Raw genomic sequence first — 24794 nt, forward strand, 5'->3', positions numbered from 1 at the left:
GTTAAGCAAAAAAATTATAAATTGAGAGGAATATGTTACAAACATTTGTGCATATTTTTTTGTCATAAAGTTAATTTACAAAAATCGCTTTTTTGCTAATGTTTTTTCTGTCATATCCAATACCAGGTGTATCAAACTCCATTCTGTGAATGATGCTGTGTCTGCATGTATGTATTCAAATTATACACTTCAACAGTGTTTACCACTCCTTCTCCTGGGAAATCAATGATTACACATTGTAACTATGCAATAGACTAGAAAAACATGATTTAGTAATTCATATATACAGAATAGAAAATGTATATCCTGCCAGCACGCCCACAAGTGTGCTGATTGACGCGTGGAAGAGAGCGAGGAATGAGATGGGAGTAACAATCCAGACTATTTGCTCTGAGACCTGCATAATAATTTAATGAAACAAGCAGGGAGCAGGTTTCGAACCCTCACCATTCTATAATACATCAATAAAATCAATTTAGCCTCAAATAAATAATGAAACATGTTCAATTTGGTTTAAATAATGCAAAAACAAAGTGTTGGAGAAGAAAGTAAAAGTGCAATATGTGCCATGTAAGAAAGCTAACGTTTAAGTTCCTTGCTCAGAACAAAGCTGTGGTTCCTTTTAACATGAGTCTTCAATATTCCCAGGTAAGAAGTTTTAGGTTATAGGAATTATAGGACTATTTCTCTCTCTACGATTTGTATTTCATATACCTTTGACTATTGGATGTACTTATAGGCACTTTAATATTGCCAGTGTAACAGTATAGCTTCCGTCCCTCTCCTCGCTCGAAACAGGAACACATCGACAACAGCCACCCTCGAAGCAGCGTTACCCATGCAGAGCAAGGGGAACAACTACTCCCAAGTCTCAGCGCGAGTGGCGTTTGAAACGCTATTAGCGCGCACCCCACTAACTAGCTAGCCATTTTACATCGATTACACCAGCCTAATCTCGGGAGTTGATAGGTTTGAAGTCATAAACAGCGCAATGCTTGAAGCATTGCGAAGAGCTGCTGGCAAAACACAGGAAAGTTCTGTTTTGAATGAATGCTTACGAGCCTGCTGGTGCCTACCATCGTTCAGTCAGACTGCTCTATCAAATCATAGACTTAATTATAACATAACACACAGAAATACGAGCCTTAGGTCATTAATATGGTTGAATCCGGAAACTATCATCTCAAATGTTAATTCTTTCAGTGAAATACAGAACCGTTCCGTATTTTATCAAACGGGTGGCATCCATAAGTCTAAATATTCCTGTTACATTGCACAACCTTCAATGTTATGTCATAATTACGTAAAATTCTGGCAAATTAGTTAGCAACGAGCCAGGCGGCCCAAACTGTTGCATATACCCTGACTCTGCAAGAGAAGTGACACATTTTCCCTAGTTAAAATAAATTCATGTTAGCAGGCAATATTAACTAAATATGCAGGTTTAAAAATAAATACGTGTGTATTGATTTTAAGGCATTGATGTTTATGGTTAGGTACATGTTGGAGCAACGACGTCCTTTTTCGCGAATGCGCACCGCATCGATTATATGCAACGCAGGACACGCTAGATAAACTAGTAATATCTTCAACCATGTGTAGTTAACTAGTGATTGATTGTTTTTTTATAAGATAAGTTTAATGCTAGCTAGAAACTTACCTTGGCTTCTTACTGCATTCGCGTAACAGGCAGGCTCCTCGTGGAGTGCAATGTAAGGCAGGTGGTTAGAGCGTTGGACTAGTTAACCGTAAGGTTGCAAGATTGAATCCCCCGAGCTGACAAGGTAAAAATCTGTCATTCTGCCCCTGAACAAGGCAGTTAACCCACCGTTCCTAGGCTGTCATTGAAAATAAGAATGTGTTCTTAACTGACTTGCCTAGTTAAATAAACGTGTAAAAAAAAAAAAAAAATGGGGTCCAAAAATACCGATTTCCGATTGTTATGAAAACTTGAATTCGGCCCCAATTAATCGGCCATTCCGATTAATCGGTCGACCTCTACTATTGACTGTGCCCAAATGTATTAATTGGGGTTGGGGCCGATTGTGGCTAAAAACACTATCTATTGGAATATTTAACATGTGGAAAGGGGAAAAATTATTATTATTCGTTTTTCACAAGCGTAGCAGGATGGGCTACTAGGTAAACATTAGACTATTCAACCTTTACTAAAGATTTTTCTAATAGCCGAGCTAGGTGTGAAACCCCCCTCCGCAACTTGCAACAAACCATTTGTATCTATCTTTCCACATCTACCTACACACGTATCTACCTACACACAGTTAATGTTCTGAAAAAATTATATATATACAGTTAGTTGTAAGTTTACATACACCGCAAAGAGGTACTGAGTTTGAAGGTAGGCCTTGGCATACTTTCACAGGTACACCTCCAATTGACTCACATGATGTCAATTAGCCTATCAGAAGCTTCTAAATCCATGACATAATTTTCTGGAATTTTCCAAGTTGTTTAACTAGCGTCCCACCTAACCAACAACCAGTGAAATTGCAGGGTGCCAAATTCAAAACAGAAATATCATAATGACAATTCCTCAAACATACAAGTATTATACACCGTTTTAAAGATAAACTTCTCGATAATCCAGCCACAGTATCTGATTTCGAAAGGATTTACGGCGAAAGCACACCTTGCGATTGTTAGGTCAGTACATAGCCACAGAAAAACACAGCCATTTTTCCAGCCAAAGAGAGGAACAAAAAGCAGAAATAGAGTTAAAATTAATCACTAACGTTTGATGATATTCATCAGATGACACTCATAGGACTTCATGTTACACAATACATGTATGTTTTCTTCGGTAAAGTAAATATTTATATCCAAAAATCTGAGTTTAGGCGGGACGCTACTGTCTCACTTAAAAAGCCAGAAAAAATGCAGCGCGCCAAATTCAAATAAATTACTATAAAAATCGAACTTTCATTAAATCACACATGAAAGATACCAAATTAAAGCTACACTGGTTGTGAATCCAGCCATCATAAGCTTTTTGGCGAAAGCAAACGATGCTATTATCTATTATCATCATGTCTCGCTCCATCCACCAACGCCACGTTGCACCACAGACTGTCCAGGAGTTGGCGGATGCTTTAGTCCAGGTCTGGGAGGAGATCCCTCAGGAGACCATCCGCCACCTCATCAGGAGCATGCCCAGGCGTTGTAGGGAGGTCATACAGGCACGTGGAGGCCACACACACTACTGAGCCTCATTTTGACTTGTTTTAAGGACATTACATCAAAGTTGGATCAGCCTGTAGTGTGGTTTTCCACTTTAATTTTGAGTGTGACTCCAAATCCAGACCTCCATGGGTTGATAAATTTGATTTCCATTGATCATTTTTTTGTGATTTTGTTGTCAGCACATTCAACTATGTAAAGAAAAAAGTATTTAATAAGAATATTTCATTCAGATCTAGGATGTGTTATTTTAGTGTTCCCTTTATTTTTTTGAGCAGTGTATATCCAAATGTCCTTTTTATTTGGCGCGTTTGATCCAGAAAAACACTGGTTCCAACTTGCTCAACGTGGCTACAAAATATCTCAAAGGTTACCTGTAAACTTTGCCAAAAAATGTCAAACTACTGTTGTATTACAACTTTAGGTATTTTTTAACGTAAATAATCGATAAAATTGAAGACGGGATGATCTGTGTTCAATACAGGATTAAAACAAACTGTAGCATGCTTTCTGGTTACGCGCCTCTAACAAACAGTACACTTCACTCGACAATCAGTCTGAACAGGGCTACTTCTTCATTACACAAAGGAAAAACCCTCAAACAATTTCTAAAGACTGTTGACATCCAGTGGAAGCGGTAGGAACTGCAAGAAGGTCCCTTAGAATTCTGGATTCCCAATTAAAATTAATTGATAAGAGTGACCTCAAAAAAAATAAAAAATAATTCTGAATGGTTTGTCTTCGGGTTTTCGCCTGCTAAATAAGTTCTGTTAGGCTCACACATGATTCAAACAGTTCTAGAAACTTCAGTGTTTTCTATCCATCTAGTATTAATATGCTTATCTTATCTTCTGGGGATGAGTAGCTGGTAGTTGAATTTGGGTATGCTTTTCATCCAAATGTGAAAATGCTGCCCCCTATCCTAGAGAAGTTAAAGGCACAGTCAACTTAGTGTATGTAAACTTCTTACCCACTGGAATTGTGTTACAGTGAAATAATCTCTGTTAACAATTGCTGGAAAAATTACTTGTCATGCACAAAGTAGATGTCCTTACCTACTTGCCAAAACTATAGTTAACTTCTTGCCGCACGGATCCCTTTAGCGGGATCATTTTCGTAAACAACCGCTGAATTGTAGAGCACCAAATTCAAAAATAATACTAAAAATATTTATAATCATGAAATCACAAGTGAAATATACCAAAACACAGCTTAGCTTGTTGTTAATCCACCTATCGTGTCAGATTTTGAAAATATGCTTTACAGCGAAAGCAATCCAAACGTTTGAGTTTATCAATCACTAGACAAAACAGTAAGAACAGCTATCCCCAAATTAGCGTGGTCACGAAAGTCAGAAAAGCAATAAAATGAATCGCTTACCTTTGATAATCTTCGGATGTTTGCACTCACGAGACTCCCAGTTACACAAATGTTATTTTTGTTTGATGAAGATTAGGTTTATAACCAAAAACCGCCATTTGGTTTGCGCGTTATGTTCAGAAAACCACAGCCTCGTTCCGGTCCTGAAAGGCAGACGAAAATTCCAAAAAGTATCCGTAATGTTCGTAGAAACATGTCAAACGTTTTTTATAATCAAACCTCAGGTTGTTTTTAACATGCATAATACATCGATAATATTTCAAACGGGCGGTCACCTATTCAATACTACAGAGAAAGAAAATGTCGAGCTACATCTCTCACGCGCAGGAACTAATCAAAGGACACCTGACGCGTTTTGAAAAATCTCGCTAATTTTTCAAAATAAAAGCTTGAAACTATGTCTAAAGCCTGGTCACGGCGTAAGGAAGCCATTGGAAAAGGAATCTGGTTGATACCCCTTTAAATGGAGTAGGGGCAGGCAACGGAAAAGGGATTTTTCCAAATAAAAGGCACTTCCGGGTTGGATTTCCTCAGGTTTTCGCCTGCAAAATCAGTTCTGTTATACTCACAGACACTATTTTGACAGTTTTGGAAACTTTAGAGTGTTTTCTATCCTAATGTGTCAATTATATGCATATTCTAGCATCTGGACCTGAGAAATAGTCAGTTTACCTTCGGATTGTTATTTTTCCAAACATAAAAATTCTGCCCCCTACCTGAAAGAAGTTAACAACAAATTTGTAGTGTTGTTGAAAAACGAGTTTTAATGTATATATGTAAACTTCCGACTTCAACTGTATATCTATGGTTCGAATTCAGGCTGTATCACATCCGACCGTGATTGGGAGTGCCATAGAGCGGCGCACAATTGGCCCAGCGGGTTTGGCCGGGTTAGGCCTTCATTAGCCGGGGTAGGCTGGTGCTGAAAATATTGCCAGCTTGTAATGCAAGTGTTGCACACCAGCAGATGGAGATAACCTACACCAGTCGAGCAATTCATTTTAATTTGACTTTACAAACAACGAGGGCTTAATTGGAGTCTATCTTCTGAGCCTTGACCGATATAAAAAAACTTAGCTTACCTCAGCCAGTTATGAGGCTTTATAGACCTATTTACTATTGCAGCTGGGCAAAAATGTAGCATCCTACATAAAACAATAATTTAAAGAAAGTCTGCACTTTCGAACTAAAACAATGTAACTAATAATTAAAAGCGCACATTTGTAAATCCCAAGCTCTAAAAGTAATTGGAAACGTAGATATAAATTATGTGTGACAAAATGAAGAATCTTAACAAGATGCTGTGTTTTTATTTACAATAGTGATGGACAACTGGATGCATTTTGAAAATAGGTTTTCATACACTTGTTTTTCACAACTGTAGCAGGTGTGTAGCCCATCATGCAAATATTTCCTATTAGACTTTATATAGACTTTGTATATCCCGGCTACTGTTGTGAAAATCCCTCAACTTGCAATGTATTCGATGCTTAAGTACTCTAAAGTGTTACATTTCTAACTCAAAACAGCAGTACAGTATTTATTCAGCAACATCTTTATGCTTTTGTTAAATAAAATAATGAGAAAATAGAAATTCAAATGCGGATGTTTATATAAACTACATTTTAGTTGTGCTTCCACTCAGCTCCACGACCACAGGTTAAACCTTGCTGAGATGATCAATGTACAGTCGTGGCCAAATGTTTTGAGAATGACACAAATATTAATTTTCACAGTCTGCTTCCTCAGTTTGTATGATGTCAATTTGTATATACTCCGGAATGTTGTAAAGAGTGATAAGATGAATTGCAATTAATTGCAAAGTCCCTATTTGCCATGCAAAAAAACTGAATCCCCCAAAAAACGTTTTCACTGCATTTCAGCCCTGCCACAAAAGGACCAGCTGACATCATGTCAGTGTCTCTCTCGTTAACACAGGTGTGAGTGTTGACGAGGACAAGGCTGGAGATCACTCTGTCATGCTGATTAAGTTTGAATAACAGGCTCGAAGCTTCAAAAGGAGGGTGGTGCTTGGAATCATTGTTCTTCCTCTGTCAACCATGGTTACCTGCAAGGAAACATGTGCCTCCATCATTGCTTTGCACAAAAAGGGCTTCACAGGCAAGGATATTGCTGCCAGTAAGATTTCACCTAAATCAACCATTTATCGGATCATCAAGAACTTCAAGGAGAGCGGTTCAATTGTTGTGAAGAATGCTTCAGGGTGCCCAAGAAAGTCCAGCAAGCGCCAGGACCGTCTCCAGCCAAGGGAGTGGGCTCACTCACAATTTTGCCTAAGAACACAGCACAGCCATGAATAAAGAATGGTACCAACACATCCTCCGAGAGCGACTTCTCCCAACCATCCAGGAACAGTTTGTTGACGAACAATGCCTTTTCCAGCAGGATGGAGCACCTTGCCATAAGGCAAAAGTGATAACTAAGTGGCTCGGGGAATAAAACATAGATATTTTGGGTCCATGGCCAGGAAACATCCCCAGACCTTAATCCGATTGAGAACTTGTGGTCAATCCTCAAGAGGCGGGTGGACAAACAAAAACCCACAAATTCTGACAAACTCCAAGCATTGATTATGYAAGAATGGGCTGCCATCAGTCAGGATGTGGCCCAGAAGTTAATTGACAGCATGCCAGGGCAGATTGCAGAGGTCTTGAAAAGAAGGGTCAACACTGCCACTATTGACTCTTTGCATCAACTTCATGTAATTGTCAATAAAAGTCTTTGACACTTATGAAATGCTTGTAATTATTCTTCAGTATTCCATAGTAACATCTGACAAAATATCTAAAGACACTGAAGCAGCAAACTTTGTGAAAATTAATATTTGTCATTCTTAAAACTTTTGGTGACGACTATTTGTTGTATCATCAATTTCTCGAGACAAAACATCTTGATGGCCTTTACCAGTTCATCTTTGCTTCTCGGCTTGGCAGACTTACGGATTAATGTTTTCAGTTGATGCCAAACAAGTTAGATCGGGTTTAAATCAGGAGATCTACATGTAGAGGAGAACAAAAATATTTTTAGATATACTGTAGGCCTACCAAAGTTGTTGTAGGTATTTTATTTTACTACATAAAGGTCTACTTACTCTGCTGGCGTCTTGACCCAGTGTATRCCTTCATTTACAACGCAAACCCGGGCGGCAGTGTGTTTTGGGTTATTGTCTGCTTTTGGAAATATAAAAAAAAAAATGCCTAACAGCCAAAATTTGGTACAATAATAGAAATATGCATGTAAATAGGCCTAAACGTAACAAAATATTGCTATAAATCGATGTGTACCCAGAAACACCTCTGACATAGGGTCCAGTATATTTATTGATGATTTCTTCCTCAAAGAAATCTCAAGCCATGATACCTGAAAATGGAGGCAAGAGTGAATTATTGTTTAACACATAAGTCTGTGAGGTAGGCTACAATATTTTATGTACCTTTTGCTTTGTAAATAGCCAAAGGGGAAAACGAGGCGGTCTCGTGGTCAGGCTTCGGAGACGGGCACATCGCGCTCCACTCCCTAGCATACTACTCGCCAATGTCCAGTCTCTTGACAATAAGGTTGATGAAATCCGAGCACGGGTAGCATTCCAGAGAGACATCAGGGATTGCAACGTGCTCTGCTTCACGGAAACATGGCTAACTCAAGGGACGCTAACGGAGTCGGTGCAGCCAGCTGGTTTCTTCATGCATCGCGCCGACAGAAACAAACAAAACATGCCTTCGCAAAGTAAGAAGAGGGCGGGGGGGGGATGCCTTATGATTAACGAGAAGTGGTGTGATCATCATAACAACACACAGGAACTCAAGTCATTCTGTTCACCTGATCTAGAACTCCTCACAATCAAATGTCGACCGCATTATCTACCAAGGGAATTCTCTTCTATCATAATCACAGCCGTATATATTCCCCCCAAGCAGACACAGTCGATGGCCCTGAACGAACTTTATCTGACTCTTTGTAAACTGGAAACCACACACCCTGAGGCTGCATTCATCGTAGCTGGGGATTTTAACACAGCTAATCTAAAAAAAAACTCCCTAAATTCTATCAGCATATCGATTGTGCTACCAGGGCTGGAAAAACACTAGACCATTGTTATACTAATTTCCGCGACGCTTATAAGGCCCTCCCCCGCCCCCCTTTCGGAAAAGCTGACCACGACTCCATATTTTGTTATTCCAGCCTACAAACGAAACTCAAAACAACAAGCTCCGCGCTCAGGTCTGTTCAACGCTGGTCCGACCAATCTGAATCCACGCTTCAAGACTGCTTCGATCACCGGATTGGTATGTTCCGCATCGCGTCCAACAACAATATTGACAGATATGCTGATTCGGTGAGCGATTCATGGAAGTGCATTGACGATGTCGTACCCACAGCAACGATAAAAACTTTCCCAAACCAGAAACCGTGGATTGACGGCAGCATTCGCGTGAAACTGAAAGCGCGAACCACTGCTTTTAACCAGGGCAAGGTGACCGGAAGCATGACCGAATACAAACAGTGTAGCTATTCTCTCCGCAAGGCAATCAAACAGGCTAAGTCTCAGTACAGAGACAAATCGAGTCACATTCAACAGCTCAGACACAGAGTATGTGCAGGGTCTACAGTCAATCACGGATTACAAAAAGAAAACCAGCCCCGTCGCGGACCAGGATGTCTTGCTCCCAGACAGGCTAAACAACTTTTTTGCCCGCTTTGAGGACAATACAGTGCCACTGACACGGCCCCCTACCAAAACCTGCGGGCTCTCCTTCACTGCAGCCGAGGTGAGTAAAACATTTACGTGTTAACCCTCGCAAGGCTGCAGGCCCAGACGGCATTCCCAGCCGGCTCTCAGAGCATGCGCAGACCAGCTGGCTGGTGTTTTAAGGACATATTCATCAATCCTTTATCCCAGTCTGCTGTTCCACATGCTTCAAGAGGGCCACCATGTTTCCTTCCCAAGAAGCTAAGGTAACTGAGCTAAGAACTACCGCCCCGTAGCACTCACTTCCGTCATCATGAAGGCTTTGAGAGGACTAGTCAAGGACCATATCACCTCCACCCTACCGGACACCCTAGACCCACTCCAATTGCTTACCGACCCAATAGGTCCACAGACGACGCAATCGCAACCACACTGCACACTGCCCTAACCCATCTGGACAAGAGGAATACCCATGTGAGAATGCTGTTCATCGATTACAGCTCAGCATTTAACACCATAGTACCTCCAAACTCGTCATCAAGCTCGAGACCCTGGGTCTCGACCCCGCCCTGTGCAACTGGGTCCTGGACTTCCTGACGGGCCGCCCCAGGTGGTGAGGGTAGGTAACAACATCTCCACCCCGCTGATCCTCAACATGGGCCCCACAAGGGTGCGTTCTGAGCCCTCTCCTGTACTCCCTGTTCACCCACGACTGCGTGGCCATGCACGCCTCCAACTCAATCATCAAGTTTGCGGATGACACTACAGTGGTAGGCTTGATTACCAACAACGACGAGACGGCCTACAGGGAGGAGGTGAGGGCCCTCGGAGTGTGGTGTCAGGAAAATAACCTCACACTCAACGTCAACAAAACAAAGGAGATGATTGTGGACTTCAGGAAACAGCAGAGGGAGCACCCCCCTATCCACATCGGCGGGTCAGTAGTGGAGAAGGTGGAAAGTTTTAAGTTCCTCGGTGTACACATCACGGACAAACTGAATTGGTCCACCCACACAGACAGCGTTGTGAAGAAGCGCAGCAGCGCCTCTTCAACCTCAGGAGGCTGAAGAAATTCGGCTTGTCACCAAAAGCACTCACAAACTTCTACAGATGCACAATCGAGAGCATCCTGTTCGGGCTGTATCACCGCCTGGTACGGCAACTGCTCCGCCCCAACCGTAAGGCTCTCCAGAGGGTAGTGAGGTCTGCGCAGACGCATCACCAGGGGCAAACTACCTGCCCTCCAGGACACCTCACACCACCCCGATGTCACAGGAAGGCCATCAAAGATCATCAAGGACAACCAACCACCAGCAAGCCATGCCTGTTCACCCCGCTATCATCCAGAAGGCGAGGTCAGTACAGGTGCATCAAAGCAGGGACCGAGAGACTGAAAAACAGCTTCTATCTCAAGGCCATCAGACTGTTAAACAGCCAGAAAACCACAACTAAAAAAAACAATATTCAGCCATGGAGGCAGACATAAGCGCAAAGTATAGAAACCCCTATATCTGAGCACTACTAACGGTGCCCATGCACACTATCTAAGTTATACAAAAAAATGGGAATATAATGAATGGAAAAACATTAGATATATAAAAAATAGTACCGACTAATGACCACTTATAAAACAATGCCACTATAAGTCACAAAATGATTTTAAAACATAGGAACACAATACATTAACCCAAATCGCAAATAGTGAGATAAAATGAAAATAACATAAGAATACCTACTATCAAAAACTCCTTATTCCAGCTGCAAATCATTTTAGCCAATCTATTATAGCGATCTCAATAATGTATAACCACTATAGGCCACGGGTTATAGTGGTTAATCCATATATATCCGTTAGAGATTTAATTAGATCTTAATAATCGATCAATTAAAGCCGCTGCACAGTAAACTTTCATCTCGGTAGAGATATACAGCCATATACCAAATAACTCAAGAATGCATACCATCATAACTGCATTCGTGCAATTTGCACGACTCTCTCGTTTATACCCACCACATCACTTTATACATATAATCATTATATGTACAGTAATGGCTATCCTTGAAACTACATGTGAAGTCCAGTGATGTGGATAAAGATAGAGTAAGATGTAAGCTCTCAGAGAAAATATGTTAGCGATTCAGATAAAATAAAATTTCACTGCATGGCGGAGTATATATATATTTAAAATCTTTAAACAAAATTATTTGTGCAGGAACTTAACTTTGAAAGAAAAGAACAAACATAGAGCATTAATTAAATAACGATACAATTACAACTGCCGGCATATTTTATGGATGCATTGCCATAGATGAATGAAAGTGAAAAATTCGTGGGTACAGTAATAATTTCAGTAATAGGCGCAATGATATCGGCAGAATGTCGTATGCAACTATTATTTAAGATTCATGTATTTAGTATTTGACACTTAAGGGAGCAGAATGCATATACCTCTGACGAAGCCTCTAAGCCCCGATCCGGGAAGCCAGGAAACAGCTCCCGAGACAAAATCCGACGACCCATACTTCCACTACATAGTATATGTTGGTCATAGTCATAGCCATAGAGCTCACAAGATATGTAAGTATAGCATATCTTAAGTATCATTAAGATCACAAGTCACTAATCACAGGTGCAAGGAGCGACCAGATGAAAGATTAAGATCTTGTAGACATCCAATCTGCACTCTATTACAGATTCTCTCTCAGAAAATGTTCTACAGGGAAGGACAAAATATGTATTCTATTAGCTAAACGACGTGTCTCTAGCAATTTACACTAGTTGGATTTGTCTCGTCCAGGTTTAGTAGATCCTTAACCAGTTCCAATAGCATTATGCTACAATATGGTTATTCTAAGTCCCCGGCCCAATCAGTTTCTTACTCTTTCAACGGTGACTATCACAATTCGGCTCAACTTCATATGTGACTATCCACGTAACCAAGAAAAAACCTCTTTCAACTGCAGTGCATTGATAACGATATCATGGTTATAGTGACTGTGTTGCCTTAGAAAACAAGTGACATATTTTCAGAAGTAGAAATCACGTTCTACATATTGCAGCCGACATCGCAAATCGACTAGAATTACTATGTAGAGCAACCGTGTATGGACCAATTTACTCATCATAAAACATTTAAATAAATAGACAAAGCATAGCATGGAAAGACCCAGTTTTTGTGATTTCAGACCATATTTCAGATTTTCTAAGCGTTTTTCAGCGAAACACACAATAAATCGATAAGTTAGCATACCACATGTGCAAACGTTACCAGAGCATCGATTCAGCCAAAGAGCGCTATAACGTAATCACCGCCAAATATATTAATTTTTTCGTAACCTTCTCAGAATTCTTTCCGATGACACCTGTAACATCATTTTTACAAATATACATATACATTTGTTCGAAAGGTGACATATTTAGCCATACAAAACCGTGGTTACCAATAAATACTAGGAAATAGCCTCAATATGTTTACTCAGTCCTATCCAGAGTGATCTAGTTTAATTGAAAGCTAATCATATACTTGACTAAAAAAATACAGGTTGACAGCAATCGAAAGACAAATTAGTTCTTAATGCACGCTGATTTACATTTTTAAAATTTCCTTACTTTCAATACTACGGGTTCGCCAAGTGAAGCTATACCAAACAAAATGGCGAAATATGCGTTTAAAATATTTCGACAGAAACACGATTTATCATATTAAATATTGCTTTACTTTGAGCTGTTCTTCCATCAGATTCTTGGGCAATGTATCCTTTCTATGTTATAAACGTCTTTTGGTCGATAGATGTCCTCGTTCCTTCGAAATGTCCACCCCAACGACCGACACCCGCAAAACGTGTCCAAAGTTCAGAGTGCACAACAAATAAATTCCTCAAAATCGCACTAAACGGATATAAATTGCTATAAAACGGTTCAAATTAACTACATTATGATGTTTTAACAACTATAACGACTGAAAACAAGACGGAGAAATATTGCTGGTTAGACAACGATTTGGAGACGAGGCAAGTCCGATGGCCTTCACGCTTCAGGCGCACGACGAGAGAAGGGCGGTCTCTATACATTTTTGGTCTTTTATAATGGCTGTGAATGTCCCATCGATTCCATTGAAAACGTGATGACGTACAACCCCAGAGGAAGACGTAGGCAGTGTCGGTTTCTTCATAGCATTCACTGTCGCCTTAAAACAGCCCCAGATCAGGGGTAAAAATTTCTGAAATCTGAACCCTGTCATGAAAAGTGCTGTAGAAATTGTTCTGTACCACTCAGACAAAATTCCAACTTCTATAGAAACTAGAAGGTGTTTTCTATCCAATAATAACAATAATATGCATATTGTACGATCAAGAATTTAGCACGAGGCAGTTTAATTTGGAGACACAAATATGCTAATGCGGAACAGCACCCCCTATAGTTCCAAGAAGTTAAAGTATCGTAGCCTACTGTACCTGTTCATTTTCCTGGGCTTTCGAGTTCGGCGTAAAACAGGCATCTGATGATAGTGTTTGCGAATAGCACTGTTCGTGACACAAATCCCCAAGTCTACCAGTTTAAAAAAAATGTCTACAGTAGATTTTCCATTCCTCCTGAAAGCACTAATCTGCTCACTTAAATTAATAGTGATCCTGGTCATGGTGCTACAGTATAATCAAAGTGAGGACAATCAGCAATCTGCTGTATACTTATAGCCTATTGTAACCTGAAAGTCACGCCTTTCCTGTTGGGTGGTTTTGGTGGCCCAAAACACCACCCATAAAACTTATTTGGGATAGGGGGCAGCATTTTCATATTTGGATGAATAGCGTGCCCAGAGTGAACTGCCTCCTACTCAGTCCCAGATGCTAATATATGCATATTATTATTAGTATTGGATAGAAAACACTGAAGTTTCTAAAACTGTTTGAATGATGTCTGTGAGTATAACAGAACTCATATGGCAGGCAAAAACCTGAGAAAAAAATCCAAACAGGAAGTGGGAAATCTGAGGTTTGTAGTTTTTGAACTCAGCCCCTATCGAATTCACAGTGGGATATGGGTTATGTTGCACTTCCTAAGGCTTCCACTAGATGTCAACTGTCTTTAGAACGTTGTTTCAGGCTTCTCCTGTGAAGGGGGGCCGGATGGGAGCTGTTTGACTAAGGGGTCTGCCAGCAGCCTCGTTCTCAGTCAAGCGCATTTCACAGGAGAGGTATCTCTTGTTCCATTGCTTTTCTACAGACAATGGATTTCTTCGGTTGGAACATTACTGAACATTTAAGAAAAACATCCTAAAGATTGATTCTATACTTAGTTTTACAGGTCGAAGAAACTTGTCATAACTTTTTGATGTTTTCGTTCCACTGGACCTGAACACGCTTTTGGATTTGTTTATCAAACGCCCTAACAAAAGAAGCTATTTTGACATAAATGGACATAAATGTTGGACATTATCGAACAAAACAAACATTTATTGTTTAACTGCGATTCCTGGGAGTGCATTCTGATGAAGATCATCAAAGGTAAGTGAATATTTATAATGTTATTTCAGTCTAATGTTGACGGCGCAACATGGCGGATATTTCTTTTGGCTGCTTTGGGCTCTTAGCGCCGTTCTCAGGTTATGCTTTTTCCGTAAAGTAAAAAAAAAAATCTGACACAGCGGTTGCATTAAGGAGAAGTGTATCTAAAGTTCCATGCATAACACTTGAATTTATCAACATTTATAATGAGTATTTCTGTGAATTCATGTGGCTCTCTGCAAAATCATAGCATGTTTTTGAACTACTGAACATAACACACCAATGTAAAATGAGATTTTTGGTTTTAAATATGCACTTTATCGAACAAAACATACATGTATTGTGTAACATGAAGTCCTATGAGTGTCATCTGATGAAGATCATCAAAGGTTAGTGATTCATTTTATCTTTATTTGTGCTTTTTGTGACTCCTCTCTTTGGCGGGAAAAATGAATGGGTTTTTCTGTGACTTGGTGGTGACCTAACATAATCGTTTGTGGAGCTTTCGCTGTAAAGCTTTCGCTGTAATCCACTGGCTGGATTAACGAGAATTTTATCTTTAAAATGGTGCCTAATACTTGTATGTTTGAGAAATTAGATTTATGAAATTTCTGTTGATTTGTATTTGGCGCCCTGCAATTTCATTGGCTGTTGGCGATGGGTTCCGCTAGTGGAACGGGGTTAACAGTTACCATTCAAAAACGAGCTGTTAATTTAAAAAAATCACATTACGACCAAAGAGAACAGACCAAATGGATGTTGTTTTCATCAAGCCAGCTTCTTTCTATGGTGCTACCCGTTCCAGGGTTAGGACTGTAACCACCAGAGGACTTGAAAATGAGCTGGAGCTGAGAGGATCACCAAAACTAAAGGTATTTTGGTTTCAGAGCATTTTATATTAAAAAAGAAAAGGTATATAGCCTATCAATGTGTAGGCATACTGTATAATACAATTGATAATTGTGTACTATAAACCTGAATGTGTTTTTCGCAGAGCTTTTGCAGAACTGGTTACCAACGTAATTAGAAGAGTACAAATAATTGTTTTGTTATACCTGTGGTATATGGTCTGACATACTACTGATATCAGCCAATCAGCATTCAGGGCTCGAACCATCCACCTTATAATTACAAATAATTTGTATACTGCAAATTAACTACAAGAACCCCAAACAGATATGTTTGACTAAAACAGTCATTTTAAACCTAGCTTACATTTGTATATGATCACGTCTCTTTTATGCTTGGGAATACTTGGGAAGAGATTTCATAAATTCAAATTACTTCGAGCTCATTTCCACAATGGAAAAAGAAATACAAAACGCGCATGCGATGTATGTGATGTAAACAGAGATCTACTTTCTTGGGGACCTGAGTATTGACTGGTTTTCATCAAGCTGTCTGCTCAAGAGGAAGCTTTTCACTGTAACCAGTGCCTGTAATTGGATTCAGATTATTAATCAACCTACCATGGTGTTTACAAACACTACAAGAAGATGATCATCCATGTGTCGATCATATTTTGTTCTGAAGCTGTGTCCGTACCCATTGGATGCAGTGATCACAATATAGTGGCTTTATCCAGGAAAGCCAAAGTTCCACAAGCTGGGCCTAAAATAGTATATAAGAGCTCATACAAAAGATTTTGCTGTGATTTATGTGGAATATGTTAACTATTTGTTGGTCTGTGATTAATAAGGAGCACTTGATGAATTTATGAAATTGCTTTTTCCAATTACTGATAAACATGCACCTGCTAAGTAACTGACTGTTAGAACTGTTAAGGTTGCATGGTTTGATGAGGAATTAAAAAACTATGGTTGAAAGAGATGGCTGCACATTTGACTGGCTGCCTTATCAACTATTAAATAAACTATTATATGAAGCCACGATCAATAAAATAAAGAATGAGGGGAAAACTTGAGTAGTTTAAATAAGATAAATTCAACTCCGTTTTTCATCAAATCAGATGTCTTATTCATCACAACCATTTGATGTACCAATACTTTTGATGATTACTTCATTGGCAAAGTAGGCAAACTTTGGAGGAAATGCCAACAACGAACAGTGAGCCATCGTACTCAAGCAAAAAAATAAATGAAGTGCTTTTCTTTCCTTAAGTTAGCGAGAAGTGGAAGAATGATCGATCAATAATGAAAAACCTACTGGCATTAACTTAGATGGAAAGCTGCTGATGATAGGAGTGGCTCGAGTCAGCTACCATCTGTCATCTTTAATCTGAGCCTAGAGGAATGTCTTTGTCCTCAGGCCTGGAGGCACGCCAAAGTCATTCTGCTTCACAAGAGTGGTAAAAGCGGCCTTGACTGGTTCTAACAGCAGACCTATCAGCTTGCTGGTTTATTTATATTTTTTTGTACTTTTACCCTTCTCCCCAGTTCTGTGATATCCAGTTGGTAGTTAGTCTTGTACCGTCGCTGCAACTCCCCTATGGTCCTCGGTAGAGGCAAAGATCGAGAGCCATGCGTCCTCTGAAACACAACTCTGCCAAGCCGCACTGCTTCTTGACAAACTGCTTGCTTAACCCTGAACCCAGACGCACCAATATGTCGGAGGGGACACCGTCCAGCTGGCGCCCGAGTCAGCTTGCAGGCGCCCGAGTCAGCTTGCAGGCGCCCGAGTCAGCTTGCAGGCGCCCGAGTCAGCTTGCAGGCGCCCGAGTCAGCTTGCAGGCGCCCGAGTCAGCCACAAGGAGTCGCTAGAGCGTGATGGGACAAGGAAATCCCGGCCAACCAAACCCTCTAACACGGACGACGCTCTGCCAATTGTGCGGCGCCTCATGGGTCTCCCGGTCACGGCTGGCTGTGACACAGCCTGGGATCGATCCTTGGTCTGTCGTGACACCTCAAGCACTGCAGTGCCATAGATCGCTGCATCCACTCCGGAGGCCCCAGCCTATTGGTTTAAAAAATACAATAAAGCAACACCCGACGGCCCAACGCCTCTCCCACATTACCTACTTGTTGTGTGTATACCGACAAGTATGTGTAAATGATAGATGCGCACACACACACTACATGTTCATGTTTTTAAATGTATGCAAAGTTTTTTTGTTGTCGGACCCCAGTAAAACTGTGTTAATTGGGATCCTAATAAATCAAATATAAGCGCTTTGCACACCTGGATTGTGCAATATTTTCCCTTTATTCTTTTCAAAATTCTTCAAGCTTTTTCAAGATGTTGGCTAGATAGCAATTTTGTCAGATATTATTCTTCAGATATACTACATATTTTATCGACATACTGTCCATTTATTTTTTCAGTATATAAAATGTTATGTATAAACGCAAAATGCAACAATATAAACGATTTTACAGAGTTACAGTTCATTTAAGGAAATCAGTCAATTGGAATGAATTCATTAAGCCCTAATCTATGGATATCACATGACTGGGCAGGGGCACAGCCATGGTGGGCCTGGAATGGCATAGGCTCACCCACCGGGGAGCCAGGCGCAGCCAATCAGAATACGTCATTCCCCACAAAATGGCTTTATTACACACAAATACTCCAGTTTCATCAGCTGTCCGGGTGGCAGTTCTCAGACGATCCCGCTGTTAAGATATTGGATAAAGATGCCCTTTGCTGCTGTGCTTACACAAGGTTTGCGGTTGGATACACAGCCAAATTCTCTAAAACAACGTTGGCGGCAGTTTATGGTAGAGAATTCTCTAGCAACAGCTCTGGTGGACATTCCTACAGTCAGCATGCCAGTTGCACGCTCCCTCAAATTGAGACATCTGTGGCGTTGTGACAAAATGGCACAATTGAGTGGACTGTTGTCCCTAGCACAAGGTGCAGCTTTATAATGATCATGCTGTTTAATCAGCTTATTGGTATGCCACACCTATCAGGTGGAAGGATTATCTCGGCAATGGGGAAATGCTCACTGACAGGGATGTTAACAAATTTGTGCACAACATTGGTACCAAACCTTTACATGTTGCGTTTATTTTTATTCATATTGTATGTATTTATGTGTCAAAATCAAATTTTATTGGATGTTGCGAAATGCTTGTGTTCATAGCTCCAAAAGTGCAATAGAATCTAACAATTCACAACACAAATCTCAAAGTAAAAGAATGGAATTAAGTATATAAATATCAGGACGAGCAATGTCGGAGTGGCATTGTCTAAAATACAGTAGAGTAGAATACACTAAGTGGTTGCTCCTTTAAAAGTTGCGTCATACTGCAGCACACCTTGCGGGCTGCTGCAGCATTCTGTGGAACGTTATCTAATTGTCAGCCGTTTTTTCTGTTAATGCCAAGTTAGTGCTAGTTTGACCACCAGAGGGCATCTTTGAAAAGCATTTGATATTCTTCCATATTGGCATTACCAGAGAATTTTTGTTTTGTTTTTGTAATAACAGTGTATGAGATTAATTTGAGTAATATTATGGGGTTTCTATTCCGAGTAAAACGAAACCCTCAGGGTTTCCGTTAGGATGGAATGGAAAATAGGGCGCTTTACAACGTGCTGGTCGGGAGTAGTAGGCTACAGCATAAGAGGATTGGAGGATTCTAAATTGTTTGCCTTCATTAGACAACTTTGTTCCAATATTTCTGTATATCAATGATATTTATTCCCATAGTAATTTATGGATCCATAACTAAATCATCATCTGCATTTTGAAAGACAATGTTTTTATCATTTTATTAACGTTAGCATAAAGATGCTGAAGAAATACAGTACTGTACAGTATATGCTTTTACGTTTGGATAATAAAGCATTTAAAGCATTTTGAAGATATAAGCCACCTGTATTTGTTTATTAGGCTACTGTGCAGTCTGACAAGTAAACAGCCTACAATACATACTGTACAAACTGTAGTAAATATGGGAAAGTGCCTAATTCCATACATAAGGAAGAGCAGGCCATGTATGTACTACAAAATGCAGGCACGCGTGAAACCGGTGTTCAATTCCCCGACGGGGAGGGAGTAGGCTGTCCTTGGAAATAAGAATATGTTTTAAGGCAAATCTGGTCTGTGATGGGACGTTTTATTTTCACACACAGCTCAGCTATTCGGCTGTTCTTTAGTAAAGGTTGAATAGTCTATTGTTCAGCTATTAGCCCCCCTCCCCAACTTGCAACAAATGGTTGTTACTCCCATCACATTCCTCGCCCTTTTCCACGCTTCATTCTCCGCCTGAGTGGCTTGATTTTGGGTGTGCTGGCAGGATATGGCAGCATCTTCGGTTGTGCGTCAAGAATTCTGCGTAGCACGTTTGTATGAAGGTCTTGTTATTCACAGGCAAATTGTTATATGCTATGGAGGTACATTTGTGTCTTGTTGAGGGCAAAACCTTTTTATTTTCAATCAAAAAAAATGTTTTGAAAGCAAAAACAAGGCTATCAAATATTTTGTAATAGAGCGCACAACTTTATGCATTTTATTCCCAAAGTATTTCGGGAACAAACAATGTATTTGAAAACAAAACTCAATTTTAGCCATTTTTTGAGTGTCAGTTTGGCTACAACCAACATTTTTCAGCCTTTCTTTCCGTCACAAAGGAAGTCATAGCGGACACCTACGAAGGACTATATGATGATGGCATCTCAGGTAAGCAGTACTGGGCGTTCTTCCGTCCAACTTCTACATAGTTAGTAGCTAGCTCCTATGATTCAGTGTCGGTTCATAACATTCTACTATATTACATAAATACACTGCTCAAAAAAATGAAGGGAACACTAAAATAACACATCCTAGATCTGAATGAATGAAATATTCTTATTAAATTTTTTTTTCTTTACATAGTTGAATGTGCTGACAACAAAATCACACAAAAATKATCAATGGAAATCAAATTTATCAACCCATGGAGGTCTGGATTTGGAGTCACACTAAAAATTAAAGTGGAAAACCACACTACAGGCTGATCCAACTTTGATGTAATGTCCTTAAAACAAGTCAAAATGAGGCTCAGTAGTGTGTGTGGCCTCCACGTGCCTGTATGACCTCCCTACAACGCCTGGGGATGCTCCTGATGAGGTGGCGTATGGTCTCCTGAGGGATCTCCTCCCAGACCTGGACTAAAGCATCCGCCAACTCCTGGACAGTGTGTGGTGCAACGTGGCGTTGGTGGATGGAGCGAGACATGATGTCCCAGATGTGCTCAATTGGATTCAGGTCTGGGGAACGGGCGGGCCAGTCCATAGCATCAATGCCTTCCTCTTGCAGGAACTGCTGACACACCTCCAGCCACATGAGGTCTAGCATTGTCTTGCATTAGGAGGAACCCAGGGCCAACCGCACCAGCATATAGTCTCACAAGGGGTCTGAGGATCTCATCTCGGTACCTAATGGCAGTCAGGGCTCCTGGGCGAGCACATGGAGGGCTGTGCGGCCCCCCAAAGAAATGCCACCCCACACCATGACTGACCCACCGCCAAAACGGTCATGCTGGAGGATGTTGCAGGCAGCAGAACGTTCCTCACGGCGTCTCCAGACTCTGTCACGTCTGTCACGTGCTCAGTGTGAACCTGCTTTCATCTGTGAAGAGCACAGGGCGCCAGTGGCGAATTTGCCAATCTTGGTGTTCTCTGGCAAATGCCAAACGTCCTGCACGGTGTTGGGCTGTACGTCGGGCCCTCATACCACCCTCACGGAGTCTGTTTCTGACCGTTTGAGCAGACACGTGCACATTTGTGGCCTGCTGGAGGTCATTTTGCAGGGCTCTGGCAGTGCTCCTCCTGCTCCTCCTTGCACAAAGGCGGCGGTAGCGGTCCTGCTGCTGGGTTGTTGCCCTCCTACGGCCTCCTCCACGTCTCCTGATGTACTGGCCTGTCTCCTGGTAGCGCCTCCATGCTCTGGACACTACGCTGACAGACACAGCAAACCTTCTTGCCACAGCTCGCATTGATGTGCCATCCAGGATGAGCTGCACTACCTGAGCCACTTGTGTGGGTTGTAGACTCCGTCTCATGCTACCACTAGAGTGAAAGCACCGCCAGCATTCAAAAGTGACCAAAACATCAGCCAGGAAGCATAGGAACTGAGAAGTGGTCTGTGGTCACCACCTGCAGAACCACTCCTTTATTGGGGGTGTCTTGTTAATTGCCTATAATTTCCACCTGTTGTCTATTCCATTTGCACAACAGCATGTGAAATGTATTGTCAATCAGTGTTGCTTCCTAAGTGGACAGTTTGATTTCACAGAAGTGTGATTGACTTGGAGTTACATTGTGTTTAAGGGTTCCCTTTATTTTTTTGAGCAGTGTACATGCAACCATGGAATGATAAATCATGCAATTATTATTCTCAAGCTAACTAAAAACATTTAGCTATGAACGCCTATTCTTGCCTTTTTCAGGTGAATTCATCTAACTTTCTTTCATTGCAACTCATAAGCATGCCATGTCCTATTTGTTTCATAGTCGATATGTAATCATATTTTATGATTGTAACGGTTAGCTTTTTTTTTTACAGAAGGATGAAAGAACACTGTCTGTCAGGGAATGCTATTCTGATATGTCAGATGAAGAGTTAGACCAGAAAGTCAGGGCCATGAAGTCCAGGATGCTCCATGGGGGCTTTAAAATGGTCAAAGGAAGTCTCCAAGCAATGGGCTATCATGTACAATGGCGAAGAGTTGGAGTCTTTGCAGCGTGTAGATGGTGCAGGTATCATTGCCAGAATGATTAAGCTTCGTTGCATTGCTCGGCAAAAATACTCTGTTCCTCCTCCCCTATCTCTCATCCACACTGATACAAATCATAAATTGACAAGGTACTAAGATGTATAATGTCTCCATCAAATCTAGGAAGTTATTTAAACTTTTTTATTCTTATTCGTAGACAAATTTTCAATGATGTATGAAATAGGAGTTGTTCTTCAACTGGTAATTCATAAATAATAAATAATACATAAATAATGATTTCACTTAATTCCAATGCTTTTTTTCAAGATACAAAATTGTCATCTTGGGCGGTATAGATGACATTATCATGGAAGGTAAGTATATTATTTTGTATGCATATTGCATATTTCCATCACATAATGAACAACCACAATACCAGTCTGATGTTAAGCTTTCTGTGCTGTATTGACGTATCCTGAAAATGACATCTGCTGCTTTAGATTGAACGGTCATATCTCAGTTATTGTTTCCATATCTACAACATTTTTTTTTTCTTCTTTACTTTCAGAGTGCGAGCTGATCAAGGGGTTGAAAATGTAGATATTGCCAGATGTATGTTCCCTGTCTGAGAAACAGGCTGGCAAAAGTGTCCATAACCAGAGGTAATTAAACTTTTCTGTGTTCTTTTTCTATCTTCCTGCCTTGATGTACATGGAACCTGTCTCACAAGCATTAATAAAAAAAAACTTAAGATGTCAGCTGCTAATTTTCAGATGTACACCACATAAACACAGCCATTTTCACTGGACTATCAAGACCCATTTGCTGCCAAGTCATGATTTCCCTGGGGGTTAGCCTTGTAATAACCAAGTGGTGAGGTGCTTCTACACCTGCATTGCTTGCTGTTTGGGGTTTTAGGCTGGGTTTCTGTACAGCACTTTGAGATATCAGCTGATGTACGAAGGGCTATATAAATACATTTGATTTGATGTGAGAGACACAGCCCTCTATTTAAATGTTTCAGGTACACTCAGATGAGTGTCTGCGTCACATAGTCTGTAACTACTCAGAGGCACACACAACTTGCATTTCTATAACCTCGGACCCACCTCAGTGTTCACTATTCATGGAGGAAGACCACAGAGATTAGGTTCCTCCCTCCCACAAAACCTTTTCTTTCTCTCTTAGAGTGGAATGCTTATGGAGAGATGTTTGGAGTGCTGTGACATGCCAGTACTTAAACTTGCTGCACAGTTTGGAGCAAGACGGCTACCTTGACCTGTCGAATTCTATCCACCTCTTCTGTGTGGGATATGTGTTCCTACCTCGTCTGCGGCAGATCTGCAGAATTTCACAGAGTTGGAATAATCACCCTTTAAGTACAGAGGCGAACCTGACACCTCACCAGCTGTTGCCTTAGCACTACACAATGGATACAAATGATCAAGTCATCATCAAGCTTCAAGTGGTATTTATGTATTAATTTGTGATCTGGTAATGTAAAAGTCTAATGACATTTTCTTCTGTTTTTAAGTATAAAGTACTCTGTAGCCACTTAGCGTGGACAAGAGGTGATACTACACACACAGTTATATCAGCTGTTTTGGTGAACCCCTCCTGCATCTGAACTGGCTGATAGAGGGCACAGCATGATCATAGGTGAGAGGCCACTTGGTCGGGTCAACAGGAAGTATTATTAAGGAGAGGCTTTACATTGAAATATAGATAGATATCTAGTAGTCCCAGAGTTAATGATCCAAGGTCAGTTTTGCATTTCACCTCCTGATGATTATGATGACTGACCGTGTTAGAATAAAACAAAAACAAAGCTTAACTTCTACCGAGTCAGAAACCCGGATCCGGGAGCACCCCCCACCCCCCACCAGTAAAAAAGCTGAATAGCATAGCTAGCATAGCACAAGTAAATAGTAGCATCTAAATATCATTCAATCACAAGTCCAAAATACCAGATGAAAGTCCACTTCTTGTGAATCGCAACATTTCTGATTTTTAAAATGTTTTACAGGGAAGACACAATATGTAAATCTACTAGCTAACCACGTTAGCAAAAGACACCATTTTTCTTTGTCCACCATTTTTTCTCTCCACCAGTAGCTATCACCAATTCGGCCAAAATAAGATATTGATAGCCACTAACCAAGAAAAAACCTCATCAGATGACAGTCTGATAACATATTTATTGTATAGGATAGTTTTTGTTAGAAAAAATGTACATATTTCAGGTAGAAATCATAGTTTACAATTGCACCCACCATCACAACTCGACTAGAATAAATACAGAGAGCAACGTGTATTACCAATTTACTCATCATAAAACATTTCATAAAAATAGACAAAGCATAGCAATGGAAAGACACAGATCTTGTGAATTCAGACAA

The 24794-nt window shown here is 40.6% G+C and overlaps 1 protein-coding gene across 5 annotated transcripts in view; it reads left to right on the forward strand.

The window, feature by feature from the left end:
* LOC112080670 (disks large homolog 1) overlaps positions 1–24794 on the forward strand; it is a 92808-nt gene that overhangs the window by 49883 nt on the left and 18131 nt on the right. For 2 of the 5 annotated variants that reach the window (XR_011479534.1, XR_011479535.1), the window contains 3 exons: positions 22245–22769; positions 22964–23057; positions 23584–24054. The exons of 2 other annotated variants lie outside the window; for them this stretch is intronic. The gene's annotated coding sequence lies outside the window, so the exon portion shown is untranslated. The remainder of the gene's footprint in view (positions 1–22244; positions 22770–22963; positions 23058–23583; positions 24055–24794) is intronic. One more of the 5 variants, XR_011479533.1, reaches the window with a different exon arrangement.

This window comes from Salvelinus sp. IW2-2015, unplaced genomic scaffold (assembly GCF_002910315.2).
Source record: "Salvelinus sp. IW2-2015 unplaced genomic scaffold, ASM291031v2 Un_scaffold16416, whole genome shotgun sequence".
Classification (NCBI taxonomy): domain Eukaryota; kingdom Metazoa; phylum Chordata; class Actinopteri; order Salmoniformes; family Salmonidae; genus Salvelinus; species Salvelinus sp. IW2-2015.